The sequence below is a fragment of the Xyrauchen texanus genome, chromosome 7 (genome assembly GCF_025860055.1).
Source record: "Xyrauchen texanus isolate HMW12.3.18 chromosome 7, RBS_HiC_50CHRs, whole genome shotgun sequence".
NCBI lineage: Eukaryota > Metazoa > Chordata > Actinopteri > Cypriniformes > Catostomidae > Xyrauchen > Xyrauchen texanus.
In genome coordinates this window covers 2,063,501-2,072,491 of record NC_068282.1, presented here as the reverse complement: position 1 = coordinate 2,072,491, position 8,991 = coordinate 2,063,501, and positions in this window count along the sequence as shown.

The window sequence follows — 8,991 nt, the reverse complement described above, 5'->3', positions numbered from 1 at the left end:
AGTTAACAGTTAGAAGTGATGGTGAATTCTGATTGTAATTATTAGCGCATCAGCCGTTTGATAATTGTAAGTTACAGAAGGAGTGCTTCTCAAGTGAAGAAGCGAAGACACCAGAATTGTTTAACGTACAACAGGACGTTTTCATAAGCGAGGCATCACCGACCATAGTAACAAGAAACCGTTACGAAAAGAACGTCAGAGGCTCGTCAATCTCCTGATATTATCATGTATGTGTAACCAGTCCTGCTTGACCCGCTCTGAGCGGGATTCGAACCGGTATCTCCAGCATGAGAGGCGGGTAGCTACCTACCAGCTGGCTACCATTACACTCACCCCCCTAAACCTCACTACCATCCGAGTCACGGCACCATTGTGACGCTCCTGTTTTAACGAGGAGGCTAAAGTCGCTAGTGCGCCTCTTGAGGTCAGGGGAGTGAGGTTTACACACTGCACAGCTATCTACCAGCTGGCTATCGTTACACTCACCCCCCTTAAACCGCACTTCCATCTGGGTAACGGCACCACTGCACCACTGTGATGATCCTGTTCTACCCACTCTGTACGGGACTCGAACCGGCGTCTCCGGCATGGGAGGCGGATGCACTAACAAGGAGGCTAAAGGCTACAGCCTCTAGCATCAGTCGCTAGTGCACCTCTTGAGGCCAGGGGAGTGAGGTTTACACACTGCACAGCTATCTACCAGCTGGCTACCGTTAAACTCACCCCCCTTAACCCTCACTTCTATCCGGGTCACGGCACCACTGTGACGCTCCTGTTCTACCCGCTCTGTATAGGACTCGAACCGACGTCTCCGGCATGGGAGGCGGGTGCGCTAACAAGGAGGCTAAAGTCACTAGTGCGCCTCTTGAGGCCAGGGGAGTGAATTTTACACACTGCACAGCTACCTACCAGCTGGCTATCGTTACACTCACCCCCCCAAACCTCACTTCCATCCAAGTCACGGCACCACTGTGACACTCCTGTTCTACCCGCTCCGTACGGGACTCGAACCGGCGTCTCCGGCACGGGAGGCGGGGGCGCTAACAAGGAGGCTAAAGGCTACACTGCACACTTTACACACTGGTCTCACGATTCCATTATGATTCAAAGGGTAAAAATTTGATTACAAATCAATACTGTAAAATTACGATCTGGGGTGTGCTTCCCAGAAGCATCGTTAGCCAACTATGGTCACAAATTCCATCGTTACTAACATAATTCAACAATTTGGTGTATCCCGAAACTGTAGTTCTAACGAACATTCGTATGTGGCACGGCAAATTTGTATGGTTAGAACTACAACACTTTACCTGTGGTTAGAAGCATATTTTATATTATTAGACTTATATATATTTTATTCCATTTATGTCTTTCATTCTGTCAAGACTTCGACCACTTTTACATGCATTTACAATGCAGCTATTTATTCCAGGGTTTTGCAGAAAGCCGCGTTCTGAAACGTCTTGTAAAGACGAGTTTGCATGTGCATATGCTCAAGTGTTTCAGGGGAACACCAAAATCCAATGTAAAGGGAAACTAGTCTAGCTTCACAATGCATCTGTCTTATTACAAAGTGCATGCTGCTTTCTTGTCTTCAGCAGCTTTCTCGCATTAAATGTCTTTCTGGTGCACGTGTAAATGAGCTATTATGATTTAAGATTTGCACAAGTTATTACTCCACCCCTGAGTAACGTCATTAACAGCAGCTCAACCAACATGGTTTGAACGATTCGTGACTAGCTAGTTAATTTCTACAACGATGCATCATACTGCGTGGTTACGCAGTTACATCGTTGTACGGGAAATGCATTAACTTGATTCAAAGGGAAAATATGTTTATTTTTCTTACCCCTCGGGCAAATAGTTTCTTCTTGTTTTAAGCATAAACCATGCCAAATCTTGTTAGATTTATATACTTATATACTTTCAAGTACGTTTTTTTAATAAGACAAAAATAGTCAATAAGAAAAATATGTTGATCAATTGTGATTTAATTCTCTTGTGCGGCTCACGTGAGGCGTGCTAGATTATTTGTATGATGCATGGAGTTTCAACCAGTGTAGAGCTTTCCAAATGAGTCACTTATGAGTTTCCATTTCAGTCAGAATGCTGCCTTAGAATTTAGCTGCCTATGTAGACAGTAAACAGCAAGGCAGCTCATTACACTCTGGAAGAGAGCCACAGGCTAAGACTGGACTAATGCTCTCTCACCATGTGCACATTGAGCATCACCGCAGAAGATCATGTGACCCGACCAATATGTAGAACTGCAACCATTTTTAAGTAATGTCTCTCAGAGGTCCGTAAACTGTTAGTTTTGTTCGTTTAGAGGAATAGTTCACCCAAAAATTACTATTCTGACGTCATCTACCTATTCTCATTTTATTTCAAACCCATATGACCTACAAGAAAAGAGATAGAATGACCATACTTTAACTAGATAAAAACGTTTGTCAAGACAAACTTTGATGTTGGCTTGAAAAAGCCTTGCCTGAAAGTTTATAGACAGACAGATATACTGCTAGCATGTTTTTAGCATGTTTTAGCACTTCGCTAGGCATTGCTAGCATGTGTTAGCATTATTTTAGCATGTTTTTAGAATGTTTCAACACTTCACTAAGCGTAGCTAATATGTGTTAACACAATGCTAGCATGTTTTTAGCACGTTTTAGCACATTGCTCAGTGTTGCTCGCATGTGTTCTAATGATGCTAACATGTGTTTAACACATTTTATCACTTTGCTTGGTATTGCTAACATGTGTTAGCACAATGCTAGCATGTTTTAGCACATTTTATCACATCGCTAGGCATTGCTAGCCTGTGTTAGCATGTTGCTAGCATGTTTTTAGCTTGTTTTAGCACTTCGCTAGGTGTTGCTAACATGTGTTAGCAGGAGGCTATCATGTTTTTAGCACGTTTTAACACTTCGCTAGGCATTGCTAGCATGTGTTAGCATAATGCTTTGATGTTGGCTTGAGAAAGCCTTGCCTGAAAGTTTATAGACAGACAGAAGTTTTACCACTTCGCTAGGCATTGCTAGCATGCGTTAGCATGTTGTTAGCACGTTTTTAGCTTGTTTTATCACTTCGCTAGGCGTTGCTAACATGTGTTTGCAGGAGGCTATCATGTTTTTAGCACGTTTTAACACTTCGCTAGGCATTTCTAGCATGTGTTAGCATGATGCTAGCATAGTTTTAGCACGTTTTAGCACTTCACTAGGCATTGCTAAAATGTGTTAGCATGATGCTAGCATGGTTTTAGCACATTTTAGCACTTCGCTAGGCATTGCTAGCATCATGCTAGCATCATGTGTTAGCATGATGCTAGCAATGCCTAGCACGTTTTAGCACTTCGCTAGGCATTGCTAGCATGTGTTAGCACAATGCTAGCATGTTTTTAACACATTTTAGCACTTCACTAGGCATTGCTAGCATGTGTTAGCACAAGATAGACAAAAAAGTGATGGAGTGTTTAGAAATTATGAGTGGTGGAGTTATAGGATGTAGCTTGAATCCTCTAAAGGAGTTATTACAGGAAAATGTTTTCACACCTTGAATGGAAGTCAATGTGACATGAGGCCTTTTCGGAAGTCCGAAACTGGAATACCGTAGTTCCGATCAGTTAGAAAAGATATAGCACACTATTCGGGATTAATCTGAAGGTCTGTTGCATGTAGCTTAAAAGCTCTAGGAGGAGTTAGAGTCAGAAATTGTAGTCTAGGAACAATAATAATACGTTTAAATAGAATATCAGTATGTTGGATTTCTCAAGCCAACATAATAAGAAATCATGAGTTTCATCATGATTATTTGGCGTTTTTGACAGCATCATGGAAATATTTATATATTACAGGCTGCATTTTCAATTGCACATCCGAATCCACATTGATGAATTACAACAACTCTTGACCTTTACAAACATGGACTATGAAACGGTAAAGGTCACATGAGGAGAACAGCAAAGGAAGAGGAAGATGGAGGAGTTGAAACAAAAAACCCAGGTAATCTTTACAAATATGTTTCACAGTCAGACCATTTAGAGGTAATTTAAATAGAATGGAAATGCGAGAGAAATAAAAGATGATTAACACACTGATAAAACACATAGGTCATGCATAAATCTTGTAAAAAGTAGCAGGGCAATGATTAAAGCTGATGTGTGTGATGTTGAACTTCTGTGTCATTAGTGTGCGGACACTTAAACACAAAAATAATCAGTATTGTATCGTACATTAAATGCCAATATCGGTCGATCTTGTATTGTAGGATTCTTTGAAATAACATATAAATTAATATGTCCATTATTCTTTTCCATGGTACATAACAAAGTACTATGGCGTCAGGGCTGGACTGGTAACCTGGCATACCGGGCATTTTCCCGGTGGGCCGACGCACTTTGGGGCCGATCATGGACGGACTGGCCATCGGGAGAACCGAGGGGTCCGGTGGGTTGGCCGCGAAATGGGCCGCGATAAGCTAAAATGGGCCGCAATAAGCTAAAATGAGCCGCCGCGTTATGCAGAATGGACCACAAAACGGTCACGATATACCCTAACCCCACCACCACACCCCAACCCCCCCGCTCGTCAACTGTTGGCTCGACCACATAGCCCCCACCCCCCACCCCAACACCCCGCTCGACAACTGTTGGCTCGACCACATACCCCCCCCAACACCCCCCCAACACCCCCGCTCGACAACTGTTGGCTCGACCACATACCCCCCCAACCCCCCCGCTCGACAACTGTTGGCTCGACCACATACCCCCCAACACCCCCCAACATCCCTGCTCGACAACTGTTGGCTCGACCACATACCCCCCAACATCCCCCCCAACATCCCCCCCAACACCCCCGCTCGACAACTGTTGGCTCGACCACATACCCCCCAACCCCCCGCTCGACAATTGTTGACTCGACCACATAACCCCCAACCCCTCAACCATTTTTAGGCCGATTGCTTTGTATAATCCCAGGCCAATTTCTCTTCCCAGACCAGCCCTGTATGGCACTACCATCTGATGCCACCACTGTAATGTGGTACTGCTACAGTACTTTAAGGGTGGGCGGTTCATGTCAACAGAAGTGGACAAATGGCTCTGGCTGATTTGATCGAATATATACACCTCTAAAATGTTTAGCTGAAACCCAAATTATGATAAACATCTGAAATTGGCTTTGTTGAAATGACAACACATGCTACGACTTAATGAAGCACCGTTTTAGTCAACATCTTTGGATTTGTCCTGTAAAGCCTACTTTGAGAGCCACACAAAATCAGAACTGTGATATTTGTAATTGCATTATGGCAAGAACGCACAGAACTCAATCAAATTAAACGCAGATATCTCAGATTGGATTGCTGCTAAATTAAATTTCTGTCTACCAAAAAACAAGGAATGTAATCTCATTCAGCCTTGAAAATATAGGAAAAAAATATCTTTCGTCGACTGCAAAGCAATGCATGTCTCTAAACTGAAGCCATCAGATATATTAAAGCACAAGCAAAATATACTGGTGGAGAACATAATATATAAGGCAAAAAATGACCTAAAATCAGTCTGAATAAAATGCCCTGACTTGCCATCCTGTGGGAATTTTGCCTTAGAACATTACATGATTAATGCTCCGATCCATTCAATTCAGAAAGTTAGAACTCCAACCTCCTGTTGGGAAAGTGCATTGAAACTTGTGTGGATATCTAAAACTACAATATCGCCAAGATGCGTGTGATTGATTGCATGAATGTGGCAGCACCTACGGAGATAACTGAAACTGAGGTAACCGGGAACCGGCTGAACAGTCAACGTAAAGATTAATGATATAAATTAACTTAAAACACCATAAAACACAAAGACACACAACGCGGCTGCGTGTGACTCTCTCTCTCTCTCACTGGTGCATCCCGCTCATCTTTATCCCCCTCCCGGATGATTAGCCCAATTCAGGGCCTGCCGTGTGTCCTCATTGCATGGCCCCACCCTCCTCCTCGTCACAATCCTCCATCGCCCGACTCAGGTCGGGGAAACCCCCAGTATTGTGCACTCCCTTCCTTTCCTGGAGGGGGAGTGCCACCCTTCCGGTCCTGCCTGCCGGCAGGTCTTCCCCACCTTTCTGAAGCCCTGAGAGAGGGGAGGGGAGGGAAGGGAAAGAGAGAGACAGAGAGAGAGAGGAGAGAAAGAGAAAAACTTTGCCTGGTCCTCCGACCCTGGTGGATGGAACCGCTCCTTCCCTTCTCGGTGGACGGCAGCAGCTCCTCCGGCTCTCGGCGGGCCGACAGCGACCCCTCCGTCCCCAGGCAGATGGCCACGGCTGCTTCTTTGGAGGAGGGCAGTGGTGAGGACTCCACGTCTGCTCATCCCTCCTCCCTCCAGGGTTTCGGCACCACTGTGACAGTTCAAGGATGTGCAAGGAGGAGGCGGGAACTGGCTGAACAGTACACATAAAGGTTTAATGATATAAATTAAATTAAAACAACATAAATGAACAGACACACATGCAGCACGGCCACGTGTGTCTCTCTCGAACTGGCCTCATCTTTATTCCCCTCCCGGGTGATTAGCCCGATTTAGGACCGGCCATGTGTGTCCTCATGGCATGGCCCCGTCCTCCTCCTTGTCACAGACTTATTTTAGCATTTGCATTCCATAACCAACTACATTTACAAACTTGTTCAAGTGTGATCCAATTGCGTGTGTGATCAAGTTGCAACTTGAGGCCCTCTTGGAAGTGTGCGGAGGTTCCCTGGTTGAGATCCACTGCTCTAAAACACGAGCCATTGTTTACATCTGTGAGATTATTGGCTGAATAATCCAATGTTATGTCTTAGATGTCCAGAACAAAATATGCAGTCCAACATGTAAAGCATGCTAAACAAATAATCAGAAATATACGGTGTTGACTATTAATGATTAAATGTTACAAATGGGAGGACCTCAGCTTTCTAATGACACCCAGAATGAGCTTGTAGTCCACTCAGAGGCCGAGATATTCAATGAAATAATGAGGGGTGGTGCTTGAACTGAAAATTAGACTGAATGTCTATGGACGAGCACATCTGTGAGGGCTAAAATGCATTAGAGCGCCCCCTACAGTTCACATCTGTGTATTGTGATGGAATGTGATAGAGATTTTTTTTTTCTCTAGTGCTTACTGCCACCTAGTGGAATAAAATTAGACTTTTCAAGCAAGAGTGAACAGAACCAGAATGACATGTTTACAAAATAACAGCACATTTTTATTTCCAAAAACAATAATTCTGTTTATCAGAAGATTATAAACACATACAATATTATTAATACATAATTTGAGTGGTTTTTTTTTATTTGTTTATTTATTTATTTGTTTATTTTTATTTGGCCATTTCTTGTGTAAATGGTTAGCTTTACGCTAAGCTAAAATGCTATTTCTAGCCATTTTACATGCACTTGTTACCAGACAGGATCATATTTATTTCGCAAGAAAATTCTTTTTTTCTAGTTAGACCTTTAATATTATGGCAAAAATAGTAATCTTGATAATAATATTTGTATTGTTTTCCTGTAAAAATATCTAAAAATCCAGGTTTATCAGAGAATGTATTTTTAACAAGAGTTTTATAGTCAAAACAAGTGAAAAAATCTACCAGTGCTGAAGAAGTAATCCAAAGAATTTAGATTACATTACTGACCTTGAGTAATCTAATGGAATACATTACAAATTACATTTTACTTCATGTAGTCTGTAATCTATAGTGGAATACATATCAAAAGTAACCCTCTCAACGCTGGTCAGGCCGCATGTCGTCTTAAAGAGAAACACGTTGTGCAGTGGACTACAGATTTTTGACCATCTAATAAAGTTACATAAGCTCTTCTCAACTCATGAGAGGCAAAAGTTACGCAACCGCACAAACTGCACTTTGAATAGACCTACAAATGAATTTGTGTACTGGAATTTACGAGAAAACAGTTCAACAGATTCCTGCCTTTGTTCGAAGGATTGCACATTAAAGCCTGTTTTTGCATTCGAAATAAGGTACAGCTGGCTGGTATTTCCTGCTTCACAGGAAGTAAAAGATGGAAGAGGGGAAAAATAAGAGGAAAAATGAAATAAGACTCAACACACTGAACAGAGAAGGTTGAAAATACGATACACAAAGCCATCAAGCTCTTTCTGTGAGTGAGTGAGAGAGAAAGTGAGGGGGGAGGAAGTGTTTCTCAGCATAAATCGGGCGGCCGCTGCTTATACATTCAGAAAGGAGGGTGTTGGCAAAGTGTTGGAGGCTTTCACTGATGCATTAATGTTTTAAGAGTTACACAACTTTTTTATCAGAGGTACATTTTTCCCATTTCTCTCAGCGCTCTTGATGTACGCTGTGTGTGTGTGTGTGTGTGTGTGTGTGTGTGTGTAACACGATTTTCCTTTTATCTCAAATGATTATGTTACCACATTGCGCGCTCTCTCTCTCTCTCTCTCTCTCTCTCTCTCTCTCTCTCTCTCTCTCATATCTACTGCATTGTTGTTTCTGTCTGTCTTGGATTCAGGAGCAGTGCCAACACTGACGTTAATCAAGTGGATAAATAAAAAATCATGTCAATGCAATGTCCTGGAGTTTTTGAACGGTTCTTGTTTAATAACACTGTAAGACGTCGTTTTAAATGCTCATCTCTAATTTCATCTCTTTCATATTTTTTAAGAGGGGTAGTGTTTGTAGATAGCTTTAGATAAATATATACTTATACAGTGACAAGAATTTATTAATACAAATATTTATAAAAACTGTTGTTTGTGAGTGCAATCTCCATTATTTTTATTTATTCATTCATTTTTTATCATATGAGTCACAAATTGAAAATGTTTTGGCCTTTTCTAGGTCATTTGAAATGGTCCTGTAATGTAAAAAAAAAATAATAATAATAATATATATATATATATATATATATATATATATATATATATATATATATATATATATATATATATATAAGTAAAAATATGACATGTAATCTCT